Here is a 27,511-nt window from a genome sequence, read left to right as displayed (position 1 = left end):
ATAAATGATGTCGTTCTTGAATGGGAACACAGAAGGTTTCAATATGTCTATTATTTTCAAAGTTCATCTATGGACATAAAACTCTAATTATAGACACACAATTTCAATCTAAATAGCTATAGGAATCTTCCTTTGGAAATCATTGAGATTTTCCAAAAAAATCATTTGGAAAAATAATGGGACATACAATCAAAGATAGGTTATGCAAAAAGGGCAGTCGAGGTGGGAAATCTGTCCGCATCAGATATAGAAAATATTCCAAAATAATACTTTGCAGTGGAGATACCATTTAACACCCACCAATAATGGCCAGTGCTGGTGGCCTTCTAGAAAAGAGAATAAACTCATACTCTGCTGGTGTTGTTGTCATATGTAACAAATCCTTTAGAAAGTAGTATGTGGAGCTCTCTCTCTCCTTATATATAGAGAGAGCCAAAAAAATGTTCCTACCCTCTGACCCAGTAATATTGATCCTAGCACTTTATTTCAAGGAAAGAGTTCAGCTAGTCATTTTTAAAAAGCTGTAAGTAAGGATATGCTCATTGCACTGTTAGTCTTAATAGGAAAAAATTGGTGCTAACTTTACACATACCTAGTAATTATATTTAATAATGGCTATCCTCTTTTTATAAATACCCAACGACTCACCAGCCACTGGTAAGAGTAAGAACGTGAAAAATAGAATTTCACTTTCAATTGACTAGGAAAAGGAACATGGCTATAATTGAATATCGGCTCACTATGGAATCATATTGTTTTATAGGTCTAAACATAAATTTATTTTTTTCCTCCTAGCCTGGAAAACTCCACTATGGCGATTATTAAGGCAATTTTCCTAATTCTTTAAAAGGCCTCACTGTTGTTTGCCTTTGGATCTTCTCCTGGGGGGACAGAAAAAGAAGATGAAAGTAAAACATAGCCTCGCTAATATTTGCCACGAGCAAACAGAGGTGCCCCAGGAAGGAGACCAGGTGATGATTTTATAAATATATGCTGTGATTTGTGTACATGGAAACCTCTGACAGGGAAAGAATAATCTGACTTCTTTTTGTAAATCAGACAACTTTGCTATTGTACACTTGCCCATAAGATGTGTGAGGAAGAACGCTTTGGTCCCTTTGCTGAGAGAATGAAAAGGCTCTAGGTCCAGTTCTTCCCGCATCCCCCCCCCCCCTTTTTTTTGTTTAAAGCATGGCTTAATTCCTTTTTTTGCATGCTATTTTTTTTGTTATATATATATATATTTATTTATTTATTAGAGATGTTGTGAACTTACAAAACAATCATGCATAATGTGCAGAATTCCCATGCAACAACCCTCCACCAACACATTACATTGTTGTGGAACATTTGCTATAGATTATGAGAACATTATCAGATTATTACCACTATGGTCTATAGCATACATTTGGTGTATTTTTCCATACCCCCCCATTATTAACATAGTATGTTCTTTGACCCTGATGCAAAAATATTGCTAACTATATCCTTAAGTTACATTAACTGTGTTTTTCCCATGCATCCCCCTATCTTTATGGGCCCAATTTTTTCCTCTTCCTCCTGTCTTGATCAGACAGGAGCTGGTGTGCAGAAGATCTGCGGGGGTAGAATTCTGAGGGAATCTGGACATTCTTTTTATCTGTAGTATATGTCAATGTTCATTTTTTGACCACTGGATGGTGCTAGCTGAGCAAAAGGGGCAGGGACCAGTAGAGGCAAAGTACTCCCTGAAGTCCTGGTTTCACTGATAAATTCAAGTCTTCCCGTCTGTCCTATCCTGAGCTACCACAGGGCGACAACCCCGTCCGAGTGCTTCAGGTCCGTTGAGGAGTCAATCCAGCAGCCTGGCTATCTAATTTTTTTTTTTTTTAAAGGTCTCTCCAAAATGCAAGTGGGAACAGATTTTCCAAGAGAAATGGCAATAGAGTCAGAAATCATAACAGCAAACACAATAATTATAGGATTGCCAGAGACACAATAACAACTCTTTTCCAACACCTCCCACTGTCCTGGCCAGACTCCCTGATTCCTGGACCCCGAGGCCTGTGTCCACGACTGCGGTCCCTGCAGTAAGTGCCCGGCCTGCTTCCTGGTGGGTCCGAGGGCCGATCTGAAGCCCTGGGCACGCACCCGCACATTGGTGGTGGGAGCTTTAAATAAACACAGCCGAGTAGAAGAGGGAGGGAAATAAGAAGCCTGTGTTCTCAGAGCACACAACAAGCCTCCTTGTGGCTCCAGCACAGGGAGCTCCCCTTCCAGCCGTCCCAAACATTTTCTCTTCCAAGAAAGCACTTTACAAATGATACCTCGGACAACAGGAACAGTTTTGAGTCACCAACCACACAGCAAGCCGGAGGTTTGGGAAAGTCCTTCAGTGCTGGGTCGAGGCAGGCGGCAACTTGGGACGCAGTGTTCTTGTGGTCTCCAGGTGTGATCCAGATGCTGGCTCTCTCTCCTCCTCCAGGGGGGTATTGGCCGGGGTGATGGGTCCTGGCTGCCTAGTGAGCCAAGGATCTGGGTGGATTTCTTAGCTTTGCCAGGTTAGCTGTGCATTCTTTGTTCTCTTCCTTCTTTTTTCTCATTCCTCATCTCTTCCTCCTTCCATTTTATTTTCCTTTACAGAGTACACAATAATGTACTAGACATTTAGGAGCCTTCAAAGAAGTAAAAGGCACGCTTTAACCCTCCAAGGAGCTTAAAGCCTGGTATTGGAGACTGTGACCTGACTAGAGTAAAGAGATAGTGTTTCCAGAATCTCTCTGACATAGATTAGTGGTACCACCGTAAGCAAGTCACTGAATATTGTTCGAGTTCAGTTTCCTTACTTATAAAATAGGGGATCATACCAGCATGTCCTGTCTTTTTCTAAAACTGTATTGAGTTTTCATGGTAAGTGTCAAATGAGTAGTTTGCTTGGTGAAGATAGCATTCCAGAGATCTTAGAGAAGTCTTTAGGAAAGGGCTAGGACTTCAGTTGTCTTAAAGGATGCAAAGAGACTGTATTAGCAAGAGAGGGGAGGGGTTTGGGAGGAGGACATCAAGAGGAAGTTCTTGGTTAGGATAAGTGCAGGAGGGATTGAAAGAAAGGGGCAGATGAAGCATATTGTGATAGATCTCGGATCTGGGGAAATATGAGAGGAGTCATACTAAGTGGTTTTGTGGTTTTAAGCATATATAATTTCATTGATGGAACTAGACAGTAAAGGGAGAGGTTAAATGGAGGAGACACTGAGTTGTTAAGTCTCAGAAATGTTGAATTTGAGATGGGAATAGGATAGCCTTTGGAACTTACCGTAGGATTTAGGGAATCAGAGAAGACTGCAACTACAATCCCCACCACCAAGAAGCCCTCAAACTAGTGACAAGTAAACAATTACTTTTCCTCAAAGTTTTCAATTTTGAGGTTTCTTTGTGAGAAAGGAAAGGGCAAAGAAATTAGTTTGGGGCAAAAGACAGTTTGATTAGATTTCAGAAAAGATGGATGCCATATATTACATTCATTGAAACCTTACGTGTTTGGAATCCACTATTATGGAGCTGATGGGAGTGGACTTAAGTCTTGGTGCGACTGAATATTAGTTTCGCCTACTCTTCTTAAAATTGGGGCTTATTAAAAAAAGTGACAACACAGAGAACCAAGAGTACTATTTGTTACCTGCTCTGGTGGGACTTTAATTTTACTTCTATTTCAGCACTCCTGAGGTTGTTATCATTTGCTTACTTGACTGTGAGCACCTAGAGGGCAGGGAAATTATCTTATTCATTTTTGTGTCTAAATCTAACTAGTTGGATATATGAATATATTTAAATGGAGGAAAGAACTTTTCCATTTATTTATTTATTTATTTTTTTAATTGACTTTGTAATAATATTACATTAAAAAATATATATATATGAGGTCCCATTCAACCCCTCCACCCCCACCCCACCTCTCCGCCCCCAGCAACACTCATTCCCATCATCATGACACATCCACTGCATTTGGTAAGTACATCTTTGGGCACCTCTGCACCTCATGGTCAATGGTCCACATCATGGCCCACACTCTCCCCCATTCCATCCAGTGGGCCCTGTGAGGATTTACAATGTCCGGTGATTGCCCCTGAAGCACCATCCATTTATTTTTTAAGCCATTTCAACAGAGTGCATTTACATAGAACTCATTAAGGCATGATTTCCAATGATTAACTGTTCATTAAGATGACTACCTGGCAAAGTTTGTTAATCTATCATTTGTATTTTTCTAGAAAGGATTAAGATAATTTTAAACATATTGAATAATTCAAAAGACTCACAAACTCAGAATGACCTTACCAATTAGCGAGCAGGTAATATTTACATTCTTAGTAAAGCTTTTATCTTAGAAGAAGGAAAATAGAAGAAAAGTCTAGAATTCCCTTACCTTTGGCATCTTAGGGGTTAAGAAGGGGCTTCATTAAACATTTCTTTTATTAAAATTCCTTTGAAATAGTTTTATGTACCACTTGAGTCCTATTATGTATTTTTTACGTTAAGGTAGAACAAGCTTCTGAATATAAAATCAAACTGGGATTTGCTCCTGAACAATGTGAAGGGAAAAACAGCTGTTTTTTCATGATTGTATCTGAGTTTATTAGGAAAATGTACTTTAAGTTAAAACATTTTTCATAAGGACTGAAGACAAGGTACTCCATTCTACTAAGTAAGGTAGAAAATGGGACAAAACCCAAACTCTTAGTCTGGCTTTTAAGGACACCCAATGTCCAAGTCCAACCTACTTTTTAAGTTTATCTTTCCATGTCTCCCTAACCATACCCTCCATTCCACCCAGATACACTTATTGCTCCCAAACTCATGTGTTTTCCAGCCTTTGCAATTTGGCATATCAGGCTCCCATCTGTCACCCTTCCCCCCTTGCAACTCACTGAAATACTCCCCTGGCCCCAAGATTTAACATGAAGTTAAAATTCTGCTAGCCTCTGGGAAATATTAATGTCCCTCTCTAAGTTTGAAATAATTCTCCCACCCATACTTTACCCACTTCGTTTTTTAAATTAATGCTTATTATATAATTATTCCAGGCCAATCACTGTGCCAAGTACTTTATGGACATTATTGTACCAACCCCATGAGGAGGTAATGTTATTATCCCCATTTTACAGGTGAAGAAATAGGTTTTGAATGATTAATTTTATCAAGCTCATATAGCAAGTAAATGTCAGAACCAGGATTTCAACTAATTTCCATCTGATTCTAAAACCAGTTTTCTCTCCCACAACATTATTCCACTCCTTTGTTACTTAAATAGATCTTGTTTAAATTTTTTTTGTGTGTGTGTCTCTTGGTATTTTTTTTTTTAAAAGATTTATTTATTTATTTAATCCCCCCCACCCCCCTCCCCTGGTTGTCTGTTCTCTGTGTCTATTTGCTGCGTCTTGCTTCTTTGTCCGCTTCTGTTGTCGTCAGCGGCACGGGAAGTGTGGGTGACGCCATTCCTGGGCAGGCTGCACTTTCTTTCGCGCTGGGTGGCTCTCCTTATGGGGTGCACTCCTTGCGCGTGGGGCTCCCCTACGCGGGGGACACCCTGCATGGCGCGGCACTGCTTGCGTGCATCAGCACTGCGCATGGGCCAGCTCCACACGGATCAAGGAGGCCCGGGGTTTGAACCGCGGACCTCCCATGTGGTAGACAGACGCCCTAACCACTGGGCCAAGTCCGTGTCCCGGTGTCTTGGTATTTTTAGTTTTTCTTCTGCATATTTCTGATTTTCAACCTGATTGCAAAGTCCCTTGAAGGCAAAGATCATGTCTCCTCAATATTTCCCTTTGGCTCCTAGCACAGTACATTTCACTTAGCTGATGCTTGGCAAGTAATTTTTGGAGAAGTAAAATAGATTACTTAGAACCAACAGAGTTTCCCAAATCTTGAAGATCAGAGTGAGCCCATAACTTAGGCTATCTGTCCTCATAGAGGTATCTCAGTAATGAGGAGTTCTTAGGAAATTTATGGAGTTTTGTAATGAAAGAGAAACACCAAAAGGGGCACTTAGAGAGAGGAAGGCTAGTGGAAGCTCTCTTACATGGATAGCCCCTATAATGTGGATTTGCCTTGTGACCAGTCTGAGCATGGTTTTGCACTCAGAAAAACACAAATTTGATATCCATTGTTGACAATTAAACTCTTTAGTTCATCTTTCAAATAATGCAGGAAGGGGATCTCAGTGCATTCTCTTTATCCATGCAGCTCTTTCAAAGACCTACTGATCAGACCATGCCAAAACTTACTGGCTAAATGTTCATAGTTGGCCTCCACTGGTTCTTCCTGCTCACATCCCTTCTCCTAGTGCAGTCTGTCTTCAGGTGAGTACCTGAGTACCAGTAGGCTGGAGTGTGAAAGCAACATCTTCCTTAGAAAGTGGGAGTTTGTGTGTGAAAGGAGTCACAGTTATAGCAGAGTAAGAAACTTCTGGAAATTCTGGTGAAAGCAGCTGGGGAAGATTTGGGAGGCAGCTTGGTTTGCAGGTACTCCAACAAGTTGAAGTCCACTTGAGCATCAAAGACTGGCTTTGAAAGAGGTAATGTCAGCCACATAATGGCCTTCATGGTGTGCCGTGGTGGTGAGACTGAGCTATAAGGGTAGAGTAACTGCAGAGCTTTTAACATTCCTGGAACGATACTAAAGTTACAGAGCACATACTGTGTACAGTTACTGGTTTATCTGTACCATCTCCCTTTAGATCTCTGGTAAACTTATGAAATAAGCATGATTAAGAACACCTTTTTTACAGATGAGGAAATTGAGGCGGGGAGAGGAATGGAGAAACCCAACCCCTACCCCCCAATCTTGGGCAGGGATCCAAAGCAGAAGAGCTGTCAGTTATTGTCAGTCGTTGTAGGTTCACTATTTTCTAAGGATAGCGATTTTGGAAACAGAGAGTTTTGAGTCTCAACATTGGATGCTTCCTTGATTTTCAAGTGCATTTACGTAGGAGATATACTGATAATTTTGAATGAGGGGCAGCACAAGGGAAGGTAGAATGGAGAAAATGAAAAGGTGTATCCTAGTATCAATTCTTATGGTGTTAAGGTGGGTTAGACTATTGGGCAGTTACCAATAACCCCTAGATCTCAGAGCTTTAATGGAATAAATTCTGTTTCTCATGCTCCATGTCCAGTGCAGACCAGCAGAGAACTCTGTAATTACTCAGGGATTTGGAATGACAGAAGCTCCATCTTGGTAAGTACTTACAAGATCACCAAAATAGGGGAAGAGAAAGCAGTGTATCTCCCACCAGCTCTTAAAGTGTCCATATGGAAGTGATTGTGTTACTTCTGTTCACATTTTACTGCACAAAGCAAGACATAAGGCCAAGTCTCATTTCAGGGTGTGGAAAAATGCAGTCATACTATCTGCCTGGAAGGAGAAGAACTAGAAATGAACAGCATTTTGGTGACCATCACCCAAACTACCTCAGTGCCCCACCAGGTCTCTGAGGAGGGTAAAACCTGATGCAGTAGTGGGACGGTGGTGAACGTAGCATTATGTGGTTGGCAGACATGATGATGGAGAGGCACAAAATGAAACTAGTCCATTCTTTCCCCTCAAGGATTTTTTATTCCAGTTGGGGAAGACAGAACATACACTGAGAAGATTCCCAGAGAAAACATCATTATTTAATAACGTTATCATCAAAAAATATTTTCTGCTCATCTACTTATGGGAACCAAGAGCACTTATGTGGTTGTACGGCATCATAGGAAACAAACTCTCTTCCTTTTTCTGCCAAGGCTTGGTATGAACAAGCTCTATGACCATTTTCATCTCCAAAAATGTTGACATGCAAGAACCCTTACTTGAAATCCATAGTTCATAAAATGTTATCAAATGCCAACTTTAAAACTCAATTTTTACTTTGAAGCATTATTTTTGTGTTTCTTTCTCTTCATAATTTGGGTGAAGAACCCTCTTTAGGTTGATAATAATGCTTGTATTTTCCAATTTGATTAATGAACGCTTTTTAAGTTAGATTTCTTTATAATCAGAAGCAGAGTTGCTTTAGATAGTTTATGGTGCTGCTCTTTTTTTTTTAAGAGAAGTCGTGGGTTTACAGAACAATCATGCATAAAACACAGGATTCTCATATGACATCCTATTATTAACACTGTGCATTGGTGTGGTATATTGATTACAATTTATGAAAGCACATTTTTATAATTGTACTTATAGCCCATGGTCTACCTTAGGGCACACTGTTTCTGTTGTGCAGTGCCATGAATTTTTAAAATTTATTTTTGGCTGGTCACAAAAGTAAGAAGTCAATAGACTTGAATTCTCTTTTTTCCCTTCCCTTCCCTTCCCTTCCCTTCCCTTCCCTTCCCTTCCCTTCCCTTCCCTTCCCTTCCCTTCCCTTCCCTTCCCTTCCTTTCTCTCTTCCCCTCTCCTCTCTTCTCTTTCCCTCCTCTTCCTCTGTCTCTTTCCTTTCCTCCCTCCCTTTTATCTTTCTATCTCATCATCATTTTCCCAGTTCCATACTCTTCCTCTGTCTCACCACCTTCTGCTTATTCCTAAGGCCAAAGCTTAGTTCCTTGGGGAAATTTTTCCCTTCACATAACTTTGAATCTCTAATATGAGCTCCTTTAGTACCCAGTACTTTCTCTTATGAAAAATGCATTTATATGATTATTTGTGAATCTATACGTTTACTCCCTGTGTCCCCCATAGAACTGCCAACTTGGTGGAAGCAGGAGCCATGACTCTTTTGCTCATTACTGGACTGTAGTCCTGACATGACACCTGAACCAACCATGGCAGGTGCTCAGTAAATATTTGGATACCATATAGTCAGTAATGCTGTTAGGGCTTACACTTTTCCCAGTCCTTATATTTAGGTGACTTGGTGGCTTTTCTGGGTTGAGAGGTATAGGCCAACTTAGATGGTAATGTCCTAAAAGCAGGAACCCCTGTAAAAATAAGGGCAGCAAAAATAAAAATACCTGATTAACACTGTCCTGCTTTCTGTAAGTGCTGGTACTTTGGGGATAATGGTCAAGTGATATTTTAGACTAACACAAGTGTATTGCTTCAAAACTGTGACATTTAAAAGCTGTATTGATGGAGTGGTCTATGGTGGGTGGGTGGGGGATTGGTAGAAAGAGAAAAACCCATTTTTTTCCCACCAGTTATGCAGGTCCTTTGCTGCTTGCCAGAATGTCTGATATGAAGACTGAAAACACCATTTTCTTGGTAAAACAAACACAGACTTCTCTTTAAAAACACCTTTGATACTTTATGAGTAGGGCTGGTGTATGTAACCGATCAAGACCAACATATGGCTTATTATGACATTTAGCTGATTAAAATAGTCTAGACATAAACTTGAGATTTCAGAAATGTTTAAGCTAAGTAAGAAATACATTTTAATGTACAGTAGATGTGTACTTAGTCTTCAGCCACCTGTATCCCTACAGGAATTACAGAGCAGGAAGTACTTTTGACTCAAGAAGTGTGTCTGAAAATTAAGGTTGTAAATTAACAACAGCTTGTCTATTAGATTATTTCAGCCATAAAGGATTCAGTATGTTTCAAAATGCTTGGGATTTTCAATACATTTCTGTGGCTCGATTTAATAAAGAGTGATGCTGGGAATGGCTTTGGCTTGAAGGTCTGCAAAAGCACATTTTTAGAAAATCCCAGAGAATAAATAGTAGCTGCTAGTTAGACTGTGGTAAAACACACCTGTGGCTAATGGAAAAGGAAAAGCTTGGGCTGCTCCTTGGCACCGGCCCGGGGCTGCAGCGGGGGGCGGTGCTGTGGCTTAGTGGTCTGCGCCCAGCCTAGGCCCAGGTGCCAGGAGGCCGGAGCGCTCAGCCGGGCTCCAAGGCCTGGGGAAGCACTCATCCTCGCCGGCTTTGTTTTCTTGGTCTGTAGCTTGTGAATAATGAGGCCTAATTAACACACGGGGCGACTGTGAGGATTCACTGGCCATGTTCCGGGACAAGCGCTTTGAAGTGGAACATACTATGATTAGTTATTAGGACAGTGCTGAGGCTCAGTTTAGGGTGTGGAGAGCTTTGATTAGCTTTTCTGTCCATGTGGTCTTTCTGAGTCTGTTGCTAGGTAGGAGATGGGTGAGGTCAAGGCACTATGTGGGGGTGGGCGTCAGGATACGTGCCTGAGGTGGGAGGGGTGAAAGGAGAGAGAAGTAAAGAGGGCTGAGAAGGGGAGAGAATAGAGAAGAGAGGGAGAAAGTGAGGGAGAGGGAGGAGAGAGAAAGAAGAAAGAGGAGAAGGAAGGAAGAGAGGGGAGGGGAGGAGGAGAGGGAGGGAGAAGAGAAGAGAATAGAACTGGAGGGAGAGTGAGAGAGTGAGTTTTCAGGTGGTCTGTGAGTTTGGGAAATATTGTAAATGACCAGAACTGCTGTAGGAGAGAACGTGGTATTTTTGCCTTTTTCCTGCAGCCAAACTATCGCGCTGGCAGGAAGACATGGAGCCCATGGTGACCTGAAGCCCATTCACTATACTTGTTTTGCCAAGGTTATAATACTGTGTGTGTGTGCTTTGTTAACCTTTTCCCTTCTAAGATATTCAGGGATTAGGACAGTGGCATGGCAGCCAGGAAAACTGGATTCTTCCTCCAGTTGGACTGATCGAATGTTGGACCCTAAATGAGGTACTTCATTCACCTCATTTATTTCCTTGTTTGAAAAATGTGAAGGGTTGGATGAGCCCAGTGCATCAGTTAGCTTTTGCTGCGTGACAAACCACCCCCCATCCTCCTGGTTTAAAACAGCAAATATTTATTTAGCACACAGTTCTGTGGGTTGGCATTAGGGACTGGACTCGCCTGGGTGGCTCTGCTGATCTAGGCCGGACTCCGCCGACCTCACCTGGACTCATTCATGTGTCTGCGGTCACCTGGTTGGAGTGGCTGGAGCCAGCTGGTTTATGATGACTGCTTCTGGGATGATGGGATGACTGGAGCCTTTCTTCACAAACTCACTCATCCTCCAGCTAGTCTAAGCTTATTCAATCAGTGGTCAAAAGTTCCCAAAGAGCAAGAGTAGGAGATTCAAGGTCTCTGGAAGCGTAGGCTCAGAACTGGCATGAGTACATCACATACTAATGGATGGAAGCAGTTGCACTGTACTGTGGCCAATGTTTTCTGCAAACTACCACACCAAGGTACCTTTCGGCTCCAATAACAATGAGCATAAATAAGGTCTAGTAGGAGAATGCACCTAATATTTTTGGTTCGGCTTTGGGAATCTGAGGTTACAAGTACTGGCTGCTTTTTTGAGTTCATTATGTGACTTTAAGCAAGTTATTCAACAATTTTGTTGATTTTCATCACTGTACAGTCTTTTTTCTTATATATTTACCACGAAAACTCTCAGGTAGTTAATGAGGAATTTTATATAGAGATTTACATATGCACAAAGTCTGGTGAAAAATGGGCATTCGATAAATAATTACCAAATACAAAAATGAATCTATGTAGTAAATATACTTACGTCTTTTAAACATTTTTTGCAATGCAAGTTTTTGGTCACTGAACAAATTTAGAAAATAAAGATAATGAGATGAAAATAAAAATCACCTTTTATTCCATTACCAGAGATAATAGCATATAAATTCATATTTTGGTATAGTTCCTTCAAGATTTTTCTCAGTATATATATGGGTATGTCTACTGCAAACCTGGGAACATACTTTAACATAGTTTTTATAATATGTTCACATTGCCTCATTTTTTGATGACTGTATAGTATTCTAGTGCATCATATGCCACAATTTATTGCGCTTCCTCCCTATTGTTGGACATGAAATGTTTTCTGATTTTTAAAAACATCATATGACCATTTTTGTGTTAATTCTTTGAATATATTTTAAATGTTTCCTCAGGATATATTTCTAAAAGTGGTATTGCTAAGTCAAAGTTTAGTTACATGTTCAAGACTTTTAATTCATTCTAATAAACCTCAGGAAAAGTTCATCTACTTGTTTGTGCACTACCTAATTGATAAGAACGCCTACTTCCTTTGGTGTACCATTTCCACACAAATTTATAAATGGTTCCAATTCCCTCTGTGATGAGTATATCTCATCAGAGTTTCTAAAACTCTCAAAATAAACAATCAGCAAAACTGGCAAGAATCTCAAAGGTCATTAAAGTTAATCCCATAGGCAAAGCTTGGATGCTAGCAACCCTTCTCTGCATACACTTAAATGTATTGGGTTTAAAGAAACAACAGTAATATCACCAAGGCATGTCTGACAAGCATCACCCCATTTAAAGTGGTTGTGCTTGACTGAGCTTCTGCTCTTGGTGGTATGAGGGAAGGAGGCAGAGCACATTTCCTAATGACCCTGATTTCCAAAAAAGGAGGAATGTGGCCCCTTCTGTAGGTAAGTTGCTCATGTCTGTAGTATTAGTCAGTCAAAGGGGTGCTGATGCAAAATACCAGAAACTGGTTGACTTTTATAAAGGGTGTTTATTTGGGGTAGGAGCTTACAGATACCAGGCCATAAAGTATAAGTTACTTCCCTCACCAAAGTCTATTTTTATGTGTTGGAGCAAGATGTCTGCCGATGTCTGCAAGCATTCAGGCTTCCTGGGTTCCTCCCTTCCAGGGTCTTGCTTCTTCCTGGGCTCAGGGTTCCTCTCTTCCTGGGACTTGCTTCTCTTTCCTCTGTGAGCTTACTTCCTGGGGCTCCAGTTTATGACTTCAGCATCAAACTCCAACATCAAAACTCCAACATTAAGAACCCTCAACTCTGTCCTTTGCCATGCCTTTTATCTGTGAGTCCCCACCCACCCTAATGACATTGCCCAATCAAAGCCCTAATTATAAGTTAAACATGCCAAGGTACAGACGAGATTACGAACATAATCCAAAATCTATTTTTGGAATTCATAACCATATCAAACTACTACATCTGTTAACACAGTATGCTAAAATAATTAACAAAATTTCTATTCAGGGCCTGGGTTTTGAGCAAGACTACAAATGTAGAGCTAGAGCATTCTTCTGTTAGAAGAGAAAATGGTGAAAGATAAACACATCTGGAACAAACATAAGAAATAGATTAATTCCACTAGAATTTTTCTACCATTCCTTGAATATTTTTGGAGATAGAACAACTAGCACTTCTTAATTTCCTTCAGTGTGCAGAGTTCCATTCCTTGCTTTTTTGTTGGCATGCATCTCAAGCTCAGAGACAGGGATCATAAAAAACAAAACAAAACAAAAAACAATACAAACACATAACCATCCTTCAGTTCTACCTATTTCTTCCACAGGCAGGATACATTCCAAACTGGCAATTGTGCTTGTTCACATTCCTAACAGCCTGTGAGCTTGCCAATTTCCTGACCAATCCTAAGTGATGGAGCCTCACCTGGTGATTGCTCATTCCCTCCACTATCTGAAGCATTTTAATTGGGTCATGCTCATCAGCTGGACTCCTTCCCTTAAAAATTATTTTCTGGAAGGCTCTAGTCTCATTCAAATGCTTTTCTGATGGGCCCACCTCACAAGACACACCAAAGTTTATCTTAATTGTGTTGGTAGACATGGCTTTGGGTACCCTGATGCATACTTTTTTGAAAAAACATTTATCAGTTTATCCCATATTCCCCCAGAAATCCCCATTAGCATTTACCTAGAGGTTCTCTTAGTTTCCTCTCAAAATTCACTGGGGCAAGGAGACTTGAATCACTCAGAATAGTTGTTAGGAAGTTTCCTATTTTTGTTCTACCATTTGGAATGCTGTGCCTCCATTGTTTCTCTTTTTTCCCTGAATGTGACGGCAAAGCCCTTAATTTTTTTCGTCATCCCAAACATTTTTACCTGGGTTTAGTTCATCCTTACCAGGTCCTTGAGTGGTGTTATTATAATATTTACAACAACAACAACAACAACAACAAAACAACACAATAAAGTCAATTAAAATTTTAATTAATAATGTCAATTTTAATGCTCTCAGTGTCCTTACAGCTTATTAATATGGAGAAAATCAGTTCTAGGACTGTCAAAGTAGGCAGAAAATTTCGTTCAGGATTTCAGGGTTGACACTGAAGACAAGGGAAAGAAACTAGGAAATGCTCTGGTGAAAATTGTCTCTAGGTAAGGACAGTTTTACTTGTGGAAAATGACTAGGAAATGTCTGTTTGAGGAGAGTTTGGAGAAGACCTATGTGCTTCAAGACCATTCCACTCCTGGCCTCATTCAAAGATCATTTTCCTCTGGTGGTGGTCCCTGCCTCTACACGCTGCATGGTTTCTCTTTCCATTCAACTCTCAAGATACTCTTCCAGCACTTCTTACATGGTGATGATCCTGCTCTACTCATGTGTTTTTGTTTTTTTTTTTTCTTTCTTTCTATTCATTTCTTAACAACTCTGCCATATTATCCATTCTTTGAGACAGGAATCTCTGCTCATCCGTTGTTCTATCCCTAGCGTCTAACAGTATGATTTCATTCAGTGCTTGTTGATGAAGGAACAGAGTTGAGAAGGAATATTTTCAGGAAAAACTTAGTACCAGTAGATAAAAAAGCATTCATAGGGAACAAGTACCAAAACAAAAGAAATGAGATGAAGGGTCTATGTGGGGCTTAAGTCTTGAACTATCTCAAGTGGACACCTTCTCACTTGTTTTTCAATCAATTTGATTCAATTCAATGGCATATATTAAAACCTACTAGTGGTCTGGACACTGTGTGAGGATATCAAGAAAAATAAAAACCTTCATTTGCCCTCAAGGAACCTATAATTGAGCAGAGGGGACATGTGTAAAAATTAATTATAGGGTCTAATGTAAGCTGTACTCTGGATGGTCAAGGCTTAGAGGTGGTGCAGGGGAAAGCATGACTCAGTTGGGCGAGAAGAGAGTGGAGAAGGTCAACAGACTCATCTCCTTGAATTTCTGGGAATTTCTTAGATGGACAGGTTGCATGGTGTATGGAAAGTTTATTCAAGGCAGGACTAAAATGAAAAAGGAAGGCAGAAGATCAGAGAACAGCATGAAGTATTTGGGGAAGTGAGAATAGTTGTTGGAACACAGAATACAAGTTGAATAGTGTCAAAAGATGAAACTGGAGAGGAAGGGAGAGACCAAAACATGAAGGCCCTTTTGTAGGCTTCATTGAGGAGTTTGATCAGTAGTTTTTAAACTGAGCTTCCTTTAGAGCAGGAATTAACTTCTCTATGCTGATTCTTCTCTCCATTTTGTGTTATAAGAAATTATTAAAAAATAAATTTGTCCTTTGTTTTGAGGATAAAAATTCCCTGAAAGTCACATGTGCTAGCATGTGACTGATTATCCTATTAAATAGTCTTATAGATGCAAATAATCTTTGACTTTCTTCTCTGTGAGAGGACTGAACTTTGCATAAATTTCATAGAGAAAAGTAAGTGGGGATTTATACAAAAGACCTTTGGCATTAAAACAGAAAGGACTTGGGTTCTGCAGCTAGTTAAGAGCTGGTTTAAATTCTGCCTATGTCAAGTAGATATCCAACCTAGGGCAGGTTATTTATGCTCTGAATCTCAGTTTCCTTGTTTGTAGAATAAGGGGATAATAACAATGAATAATAGTATTTATTTTACAGGCTTTCATGTGAGAATTAACAGGAAAACACAAATGAGCACATTTAGCACCATAGAGCTTGATTGTAAGCTATCTCAGGAAATGTTAGTTTCCTTTGAAAATGCCATCTTCTCTTCTAAGGGTGTTAGTAACTGCCAGTCTTCTGAAGCTTTTTGTAAAAGTTCTTGTTTGCTAAGAGTTGACCAAGTGTTATACATCTCTCCATTTTTGTAAGTAATTTCAAGTCATCCAGCCAATTCTAGGTGTTTGCTTATGAACTGGGTGTCAGACAGAAAGGTAGAAAATAAGCTAAGTGATAAGTTGAGTTTGGGAGAGAAAACTGTTAGATTTCTCATTGTATTAGTCAAGGTTCTCTAGGAAAACAGAACTGACAGGAGATATCTGTAAATATTACAAGATTGTCTCACATGAGTGGGGATACACAAGTCCAAATTCCATAGGGCAGGCTGCAAACTGGGAACTCCAGTGAAGATTTTTGATGAATTCCCAAGGAGAAGCTGGCTGGCTGAAGTAGAGATGGAAATTCTCCCTTCTGATTGCTGAAATCATCACGTCTTCTTTTAAAGACTTCAGCTAATTGGATGAGATTTCTCTTATTGTTGGAGACAATCTCCTCAGTTTATTGTGTATGTAATCAGACCTTAGATGGAATCAACATACTGATCATTAAGTCCATGAAAGGTCTTAATCAGTGTTAAGCAATTGTAATCAGGCCAGTGTTTGCTTGACCAAACAACTGACACCCTTACGTGGCCAAGTTGACACATGAACCTAACCATCACACTCATCCATCCATCCACCCACCCATTCATCCATTAGGGACACACATCATTTTTCTTTTGTTTATTTTCCTTTTCTTTCTTTATTGGTAATTTCTTCCTTATGTTAGATACTTCCAGGCCACGACTGGGGAAGATGTCCAACTGCCTTTGCAGTTCTTTGAAAGGTTGAAGAAAAGAAGGCCTTTGGGAAGAGGAATCGCTAGAGAGCTTTTGAAGCTGTGCAGAACTGATCTGGTGCTGAGAAAGAGAAAGTGAGTTTTTTTTTTTTTTACAGGAACTCTGCTGAGACTTGTGCTGGCTCTCTGGCTTTGAAACCCTGGGCAACTCACTTAGCCTACCTGAACCTCAGTTTCCTCATAAATCTGAGTAATAAAACCTACCTTATGATACTGTGGCGAGATTAAGCGAGTTGACATATAGTTGAAGCCCCTAGGAGAGAGCTTGGTACAAAGTAGACACTCAGAAGATTATATATATATGATTGCTTCCATGAGATTTGAATAAAATGTTTAGTCTCTTTAGATATTTACTTCTCGCCAAAAAATCCCAAGTGTCAGCACGAGCTTGGTGGCTGTACTTACTGTTTAAGATGGTCATCTAATTGGTCGAGAATGTGCTCATATTAATTTTAAAATCATGTTTGAATGGAAGCAAATAAAATTTAAAAGATCTCATAGTTCTCAGAGTCGCCTGACAATGCAGTGAACAGCTTAGAAGTCCAAGGTTTGCACAAGAACACCGAATTAATTATTTTAAATTCCATTTTCAGTATTAAAATGCTGATTTTTTCCTCAATGTGGGGAGGGAGGTTGAGGGAAAAAAAGAAAAGGACAAAGTTGATAGGAAAAGAGCAATGAAAGTAACATGTGCTCACTGTCATAACTGTTGTTGTATTTAGGTCCTGAAACAATCCTGAGGGAAGTATTTCTTTTGTGCCTTAAAAACGGGAAACTGAGGTTTATTTTACGTGGATCAAATTACTTGCTTTAGGCTAAAATAAAAGAACTGACATTTTAATTGATTGTCTATAATTAATTGATTTGTCTAGAATTTCACTGCCATATTTGAGAAAGAAAATTACATTATAATCATTCATTCATGTTCAAGCAACAAGCTTTTATTGACTATTTACCATGTACAAGGCACTGAAAGATCTCCAGAGGATAACATTGACTTTATGTTCTTACTTCCAGAATGCAAATGAATGGAGACCTTGGAACAGAGCAATGTGGTGGCCTCATACCGAAATAAAAATAAAGGATTGATTTATCAAGGAGGAGGAGAGATGAAGAACCAATGATAACAGTTAACAACATATTTTACCCATTTCTGCTAAATCTTATTTATAAAAATAGTATCTCCATAACACCATTCCATAATGTTCTTGATGTCCATTTTTTTTGTCCTTTTGCCACTTTCTGCCCTTATAGGAGCAGCACCTTCATTGTATTGGGGAACAGCTTCCATTTCCCCTAATTACAACATGTTGTCTGAATGAGAAAAGACCTTCCATATTCTTTCTTGACTCCACGTACCTGGTCCCAGCAATTGCTCTACATTAGACACCTGGACACAACAAGCCAGCCACAGTATCTCAGCCCCATTCCTGATCACAGGAGTGGACATATGACCCAAACCCAACCAGAGTCATTCTCTGGCATCGTTCAGGAAATGAAGAAAATAAAGCCCTTTTCTCTCTAAAGACAAAATGGGGATGGCATGAGCCAGGAACTGACGGTGGCCATGGTTCCTTCTTCCTGAAAACCAGACTGAAGGAAAAAACCCAACAAGCAGAGAGAGGCAGAAACAAGAGATGAAGAAAGAGTCCTGACAGTTTGAGGCTCGGAGGTCCCCAGAGCTGCTTCTGTGCCTGAGCTTCAAGTCTGTGGTTGCTCGTCATCCTTCCAACAAACCCCCTCTTCTGCAAAAGTGGGCTTGAAACGGGATTTTGCTATTTGCATCCGAAAGAATCTGGACCAGTGTGCATGAGCTTGGAAACTGGGGAGCAGCAAAGCCAGGGTATTTGTAAACACACTGCCTTACACTTGCAGGTTTCAATCAGTGCCGTGTGTACCTGGGAGGGCAAGCCAGAGGGAGCCAAGCAAGCCTCGTCCCCAGCCGTCCCCTCCTTAGGTGCCCAAATAACTGCTAATGGGATGAGGGAACTTCTGTCATGATCTTTGAGGAATCTTGGGGAGTAGGTTAGGAATGACTACAGATTCAAAAAGAAAAAATAAAGGGCTGAGGCAGTGTAGCCATTGGGTCTTTCTTCTCTGGTACCTCAGTTTTGGTTTTCTCCAACATCGACCTCTCTTGGAATAATATACTAGTTACACATTCAGTATATCCTGTGTGCCAGCGACTGCTCAAATTCTTTAAGTCATTTCATTCTCGAAACAACCCAGTGAGGGTAGTATTGTATTTAACCTCCCTTTATGGATGAGCAAACGGAGGTGGAGAGAGTAAGTGAATTGTCCAAGGTGGGATCGCGTGTAAATCCCAGGTATTCCGGCTACGAAGACCACGGTGTCAACCCTTTTAGCAAGCCTGACCGTCTAGGCGATTTCTCTTCTTTCCACCTTCCCAAGCCAAGGCACTTAACTGCTGATAGGGTTAGTATGTGGCTAATATCACCACCCACTTTTATTTATCTCTTTATTTGTTTCATCTCTTCAACCTGATACGGAGAAGCCAGTGACCCTAGCCCACAGCTTTTATGCCCAGCACAGAGGCAGTAAATATTTGTGGTATCAAATTCTGTGTTCTTAAAAAATACCGACGGCTTTGCGCCCCCCTGAATACAATAGCACCTTACACAGTTTTAGGGGGGAAGAAATGAAGAGGAAATTGGTTTTTCTCTTTCCTTTCAGGCTTATTTTTGACACTCCAAAAACAAACTACAAGAAACTTTCAAAGTAACAGACTCTTTCCCCATCCCCTAACACCCTACAAAGAACGTCCAAATTAAAAACTTACATTGTTTGACATATAGTCTGCTCAGGAGCCAATGAGTCAGGGCCTGCCTTCTCTGAGACTTGCTATGTGTAATTTCAGTGTATGACCTTCAGTTTGGGGATCAGAAAAGAAGCCGTTCAAAGATGTTTGCCTTTGAAAGCATGTTAGAGGATTTACTGCTGGTCTCAGATGTTATCTGCCCAGTTTGAGCCCCAAACACCTTTTGTACCTGAGTTAAGTCTCTGAAAACAGAGATTTGATAATTGAAGTACGGATCTGATGTTATCTGTGGTAATATGCAGACAGGCTCAGCTGTGGGAGCAAGGAGGGCTCGGAGCACAAGGAAAGCAAAGAGCATGGGAATAGCGGAAGACTGCAAGAAACCTTCCTGTAGGCCCATCTTGTGGACACCTCTTCAGTTGGTGAAGTTGTTGGATGGAGTAGTTTCCATTTTTTCCCCCCTTTGGGCCTGGACTTCTTTCAAAATCTTAATCTGAAAATTATACCAGTCAAAAGAATTCAGAAATCTCTTCACCAAAACAGCAACACAGAGCCGTGATTGATGGGGGACCCAAAGGCCTATATTTTGGTTGCAAACTTTAATTCTAGAACTTTATTTTTGTTTTTTATAACTTGTGTTTTTACTTCTTTTCCTTTCTTGTCCCCCCATCCCCCCCAACCCTTGCCCTCGAAACGAAATTATATCTTAGGCTTTTGAAATAGCTTCAAAGTGAAAGCCTGGATTTTTAAAAATAACTTCATCTTCTCTGAAGGTGGGGTGTTTGAGTTTATTTCAGGCTTTGAGGTAGGACACACCTCCAGGCCACAACTGGGGAAGATGTCCAGCTGCCCTTGCAATTCGAGTCCTCCCCTTGTCCTTCCACAGATTCCCACTAGAAGCCTAAATTTCACTCCGGCTTCTCGCTGTAAAAACTTGTGTTATTTTAATTCTGAAGTATGTGTTGACTGCCAGCCAGATCATGGTGCTGCTGCATATTTTCCTTTCCCTTCAGTAGCTTTCGCCTTCTCAGTGGACATCTCTATGGCAGACACTTGCCTCTCCTCCTGGGACCGCATAACAGGTTGGTAGCCTCCTGCCTTGCTCCCTGCCCCTAAGTGCTCCTCCCTGCCTTGCCTTCCCGGTGCCCACAGGGACGCATTCTCTCCGCCATGCAGAAGCTCCAGCCGGCACCTTCAGCCTGGCCTAGGGCCAGTGGGGTGAAATGTAGAGGCAGACACTAGGTTCCTTGGCAGCCACTTCATACAGGGGCACGGCTCAAAACCACCAGCCTCCAAATGAGACTGTCCAAACAAACAAACAAATTAAAAAAAAAAAAAAGCCAAACATAAACACAAATGAAAGAAACCACACACACTCAGAAAGACACAAAGCGAAAAATCCAGAATGCTGTTGTCTGGGGCTTCCACCAGCCTTGTGCCTGGTGTTCCGGAGAGCTGATGGGGCAGCTGGGTGGTTCTTGAGATTCCTGTGGTCTGAATACACACCCTCCTCATCACCAAGATGTGCCTGGAAAAAAGTGGTCATGGGACAGCCCTCTGATTTATTTCCTGATAAAATAACCTCTACTCTCCAAGGCGAAACTTCCCGTCCCGGCTTTCAGAGAACCAGTCTTTATTCCCGTCCACCAAAGCCTTCTGCAAATTAAGTCATTCCGTCTGTGGCTCTAGAGTCTCCCAGCTCCCGGCCCACCCTGCCAACGCTACAGTGTTTCCTTCTCTGCGTTTCCCAGGCTACGCCAAATGTCAACGTGGAGGATGGTCACAGGCAAATTATAGAATTTCTTTAAGTGGAAGGAATTAGTTGTCATTTGGAGCCAACAACAAAAAAAAAACCCTTGTTTAACATTGGAAAATGATAGATCTTGATATGGCATCTCCTTCCTGCCCAGATTCCCACCCATTTTCATTTCCTTCTGCTCAAGATTTTACATCTAATTGGAAGCCTGTCCCAAATTATCTCGAAGCCTCAAAAAGATGGCCTGAGTTGGCTGGACCTCATGATGCATTCCTAATCTCTCTGTCACGTCAACACCCTTCTTTAAATTAATGCTACTTACTTTCTCATTTTAGGCATATTCCACATCTCACAGAGGGGTGGAGATGGAAATTCCACTTGGGCAATGAGAACATGGATAATATCTTTCCTCTGTTTGGGTTTGTTTCACAAAGTGCAAGAATCTTTAGTGTTGTGGCAGGCCAAGACATGTGTAAAAAGTTTAGCATTTTGGCTGGTGCACAGTAGGTGCTTAAATCCCAGTTCCTGTTCCCTTTCCCTAATTATTGAAGCTGTTGTCTATCTGTCTATCTGTAACAGGAAACTGAATGCTATTGATAATCCCTGACGGGAGGGTGGCTCTTGGTGTTGGAGGACTCTTTGTTTTTGAAACATTTGTGTACCAGTCGAAAAAGCTTTGGACAAAGCCATGTTGCTCTAAAAGACAGGAAAGATGTCTATGACTGGTGTGGGAATCTTGCATCAGAGAAGACAGGGTGTATAGGGTAGTTAGCCAGAGAGACTTGGGAGAGGAAGCATGTTGAATTTGTGAAGTTATATACGGTGGGGTAGGTAATGTAAACCAACCTCAGCCTATGCCCCACTATTAATTCTGCAGTAAAATTTGCTTTGTTCACTAATGTCCTTGGTGTGAGTTGTTAGTGCAATGTGAAGTCCTGTATATTTGTGCATAGGATGAACATAGCGTCGTCAGATGGGGCAGTGTTGCTTTTCTCCTAGCTGCTGTTTTCTCTCTTGCTTGTTTTCTCTCCTCCTTCTCTGTTCTCCTGCCCCATCTCCTTTTTTTCTCTGCTGAGTTAGAGGTTCTGGGTGCTTGACCTGTGTTTTCTTTTTTGTGCTACATGCTTTCTAAAGAGAATATAAATTAGGAACCCATGGCATGTAAATTCAAGTACTGTGGATAAATGGAATTGTTTTTTCTTAATTGGAAAATGCTAATTGAGAAGAAAGGAGAGGTTGGAAAAGAGAAACGTGATAAGTTAGAGGTTTTTTTTTTTTTAACTGCTTTTGGCAGGAAATTGTCTTTTGGGGAAGATACTCATGTAAACAATGATAAGGTGATTTATACTATAATAGAACTCTTCATAGGATAAAGCAGAAGCACAAGAGAATAGAGTATTATTACGTTGAAGGGAAAGAAGGCAAGGGCTTCAAGCAAGTGGGAGGAAGAGAGGGGGAAGCTCTGCTTTTTGGTGGCCCCACTATGTGTCTCTGGCTCCAATTTGCCCTCACTGTATACCAGACACCTGCCCTCTGGGCTGAGTAGGGAAGGAGCTTTAGTGGATTTACCTGTAGCTTTGGAGTGAACCAGGGTAGAAGCAAGCCATCAGGACCTGGGAGCAAGGAGAGAGGGAGCTCGGTGGGGAGGAGGCTAAAGCTAATCCTTATGGCCTATAGTTCCACCTCAGGCATTGTTAGCTCACATTAGTCACATGCCCACTGACTAGGAGTGATAGCTTGTGCACCTGTTGCCTTTGGAATGCTGCAGGGGTGGAATGAGCAGTGGGCCAGCAGATGGAAACCTGGGGTCAAAATCCCAGTTCTTCCTCTACCAGCTGTGGGATGTTATGTTGGTCATTTAAACTTTTGGGGTCTTAGTTTCATGTCATGTATTTTCTTAGTGAATGCTTTTAAGACATATTTCACCTAAAAATATTTGTTTCAAAAATGAACATACTGGGAAGCGGATTTGGCTCAACTGATAGAGCATCAGCCTACCATTATGAGAGGCCCAGGGTTCAAACCCAGGGCCTCCTGACCCGTGTGGTGAGCTGGCCCACACGCAGTGCTGATGCATGCAAGGAGTGCTGTGCCACGCAGGGGTGTCCCCTGAGTAGGGGAGCCCATATGCAAGGAGTGCACCCCCACAGGGTGAGCTACCCCATGTGATGAAAGCACAGCCTGCCCAGGAGTGGCACCACGCACAGGGAGAGCTGACACAACAAGATGATGCAACAAAAAAAAGAGACACAGATTCCCAGTGCTGTTGAGAAGAACACACGTGGACAAAGAAGAACACGCAGCGAATGGACACAGACTGCAGACAATGGGGAGTGGGGCGGCGGGGGGGGGGGGGGGGGGAGAGAAATAAATAAAAATAAACAAATCTTAAAAAAAAATGAACATACCTTCTACCCTAGTAATATTGTAGGTTTTACCTATGTTGGTAGGGGAGGGACTACATGATAAATTACTATTTTAACTTTGTTACCAACGATATCACTAAATAATTTTCAGAGCTTTATGAAAGCTGGAAATTCAGTTTTCTTTTCCCTACAAAGAAAGAACTTATTAGCCAATGGTAGAAAACTGTTACCTTTGAAATTTTTTAATAAAGTATGTAGTGAAGAACTTGCTAATTACCACTACTACAACTCTGAATATGGCATACTTTAGATAAGAGAAATTGCTCAAAAGCAATTTAATTGCAAAGACTTCTCCATGTAAGCAAGTCCTGGCTTCAGAGCAGCATTTGGATTGAATCACTAAAAGCATCTTTATTTTTCTCTGCAAAGATTTTGTTAATGAGCACACTGGGATTTGGTGGCTTTGACCATATAAATAACCCCATAAGGTTATTTTTTCTTTGATGGGTCACTTCTTTGGGAGCCAGACCTGGTACTCCCAGGCAAACGGTCTTGGGATGGGATGAGTGCTCCTCTGTGGGAAGTGAGAAGGAAGGTTGTATCACTTCAGGGCAGCCCAGTTTGACCTTGGAAATTGTTTGAACAAGTTGTTCTGGAGCTTAAGTAGGTATTTCCTTTTCCAGCTTTATCTATGTCTCTTCTCTGTCTTCACTCCATAAACCATTTCCTAGCTATATGTTCCAAGTTCCAAGTACCTAACCATGGTATTTGAGACTCCCCTTGTGTGTCTGGAATCCACATTTTCTCCCTCCTACACTGTCCTGATTGGCCTCACACCCTGTGTTCCAGTCACATCGAATTACATCTCTCTCTCTTTTTTTCATCTGAGGGAGCCACATGTATTTTTACCTCCACACCTTGGCCCAGGCTGTGCTCATGGCCTGGAATGGTCCTGGCCTTCCCTGCTAGTTAAGTCCTACCTTTCTTTCAGGGCCCAGCTGAAATGTCATTACCTCTGAAGCCTTTCTGGTGTCTGCAGTGAGGCTTAATTTCTCTCTCTTCTGTAGTCCTTCGTTTACATGTTATGGTCCAACATAGTCCAATTCATTTCCCGCTCCACCCCCATGATTAGACTGTGGGCTCCTTAAGGCCAGGGGTACCTAGAATATGAATACCCAGCAGGGGAATATTTTGTTAAGGGGGCTCCCTTCTGATTTTGTTCATCTTGGGTGACCCCCACCCCATACGCACACATATTAAATTGAGGTATATTACATATTGAAAAAGGCACACATTTTAAATGTATAGCTTGTCAGATTTTTCATATTTATGCATATATACATATTTATCTATCTATCACCATCATAATCTTTATTTAATCTATCAGTGTAAAGCAAAATATACAGAACATTTTCAGAAACCCAGAACTTTCACTTGGGCTCTTTCCCAGTCAGTATTCCTCTCCAAGCCCCATCTTGAGCACCAACTATCTCGACTTCTATCACCATAGGTTAGTTTTGCCTATTTTAGAACTTTACATAGTGGAATTATACAGTATATACACTTGTGTGTCCAACCTTTTTCACTGAACATTATGTTTTTGAGATTTCTCCATGTTGCTTCATTTGTCAGTGGGATTTATTTCCTTTTACTGCTAAGTGGTATTCCATGGTGTGAGTATACAATTTATTCACATTTTCTACTTTTTATGGACATTTGGATGGGTTCTACGTTTTGACTCTTACAAATAAAGTTGCTATGAATATTCTTGCCATGGGGTTTTGGAAGACATAAACACTCACTTCTGCTGGGGCTATATCTAGGAGAGAGTTGCTGGATCAGAGGACATATGTGTATTTAGCATATCCATATGAGTAATGAACGTTCAATAGATGTTATCAAACATTTTCCAAAGTGTGAGAGAGTTCCTGTTGCTCCACATTTTTTTTTTTTAAGATTTATTTATTTATTTATTTCTCTCCTGCACCAACCCCTGTTGTCTGCGCTCTGTGTCCCTTCGCTGTGTGTTCTTCTGTGTCTGCTTGTATTCTCATTAGGCAGCTCTGGGAACTGATCCTGGGACCTTCAGGAGTGGGAGAGAGGTGATCATTCTCTTGCACCACCTCAGTTCCCTGTTCTGCTACATCTCTTATACTGTCTCTCCTCTGTGTCTCTTGTTGTGTCATCTTGCTGTGCCAGCTCTCTGCTTTGGCTGGCACTCCTGAGTGGGGCAGTACTCCTGTGTGGGCCAGCTCACCACGCAGGCCAGCTTGCCTTCACCAGGAGGCCCTGGGCATCGAACCCTGGACCTCCTATATTGTAAATGGGAGTCCAGCTCCTTGAGCCACATTCATTTCCCTGATCCACATTCTTGCTGAGCCTTGGTATGGTCAATTTTTGTTTGTTTGTTTGTTTGTTTAACATTTTAGCCATTCTGATGAGTGCATTGAGGTATCTCATTGTGGTCTTAATTAGCCTTTTTTTCTGATGACTGAAGAAGTTGAGCATCTTTTCATATGTTTATTGGCTATTTTGATATCCCCTTTTTTGAAGTACCTGTTTAAGTCTTTCTGGGTCTAGATTCTAAACTGCAGTGGCTAGCTACTGTACTCTTAGTCCAGGGATATATCAATAACAATATTTGTGGAAGTCTTCCTTAATACAGAGCTTTATAAAGGCATCTAACGAGTAAATTGAGACAGACCAAACCACGCCATGTAATAGAAAATATGTATAGTTTATGGAAATATTAACTCAGACATACTTCAGTATAACAGTTACAGTGAGGGCTTGATAGGAATTTCCAATCCCTTTTATGAATCTGTTGAAAACTCTTAGCCCATAGAAAATTTTTCTAAGAACTGGGTCTGTCCTGTTCTAAGTCTAGATTTCTCTTCTTTGTGGTCCAAATTCTATGGACCTTCTTTCTGTCTATCTATGATAGTTGGATCTGGATGGCTTTTTAGACCACGATCTTTATATCATTGGCAGTGAATTCTCAGGCTCTCGACCTACCATTGCTCAAAGTTGATGTTTTAAATAAAGGAAATTTATCAAATCAATTTCATTTAAAGGAGCCCCTTTTTTTCCCAAAGTTTTCTGCTAGGTATTGCCACTTATTATTTCTTTTCTAGTTCAATCTCTCCTTTGAGACTCTGCAGTTTACTGACTTGCTCTGTGAGCTCTGCCTACTGCCTCTATGTTATTCCTTATACTCTGCCCAAACTAGAGCCTTGGGAGGGAATTTTATTTTGCCCTTTAATTTGGCAGGATGCGTTAAATCCTAAACTGGGTCCAAGCTAATAATGGCTTATACTCATTGGGTAGAAACTCAAAGTCCTTGATGTTTCCTGCATTATTATTAAACAAACTCCCTGGCTGCTGCTGATCAAGGGTATTGCTCTTCAGTTACTTGACTTTCAATGTCATGTAAGCCCACTGTCTTGTAAACAGTTAGTGCTCAATAACTATTGACTTACTTTGAACTGGGCTTTGAGTGATATGGTGAGTCTGGATGTAGTGGCAAAGTTACACATGCAGGAGAAATGCTGCTGGGGTAGATGAGTGCTCTAGCCATCCAGCTATACCACAATCACTGCAATCCTTTGAGTCTTGGCACCAGAGATCCTGTACACAAGTCACAAGTTGCTGCTCTTTGCTGTGCAACTTTAGATAAGTCACATGCTTTTTTCCCTCTGCAACATAGTGTTCTCATCTGTGGAAAGAAGATGAAATCTCCCCTATTTAATTCACAAGGTGGTGTGATGACCAAATGAACAGATAAATGTATATGTAATTGCCTTATATAATCCCTAAAGTACTAATAAGAAGTCTTTAATATGGCAATAATTATTGTTAATATTACAATAATTATTGTTAGAGTATGGTGAAAAGTTGGGAGGGTGTCGGAGACAAATGGCTTACTGTACAATTTTGCTCAGGGCTGCAACTTGTAAATGCAGAGGCTGGCTTAGGACTCCTTATTTATTTGGAGAATTTTATATTATCCTGTGAATAATAGCAGAAAGGTTAAAATGTGTGTACTTTTCATATGGTACAAATAA

Source organism: Dasypus novemcinctus, chromosome 14 (genome assembly GCF_030445035.2).
Source record: "Dasypus novemcinctus isolate mDasNov1 chromosome 14, mDasNov1.1.hap2, whole genome shotgun sequence".
NCBI lineage: Eukaryota > Metazoa > Chordata > Mammalia > Cingulata > Dasypodidae > Dasypus > Dasypus novemcinctus.
This window is presented reverse-complemented; position numbering follows the sequence as displayed.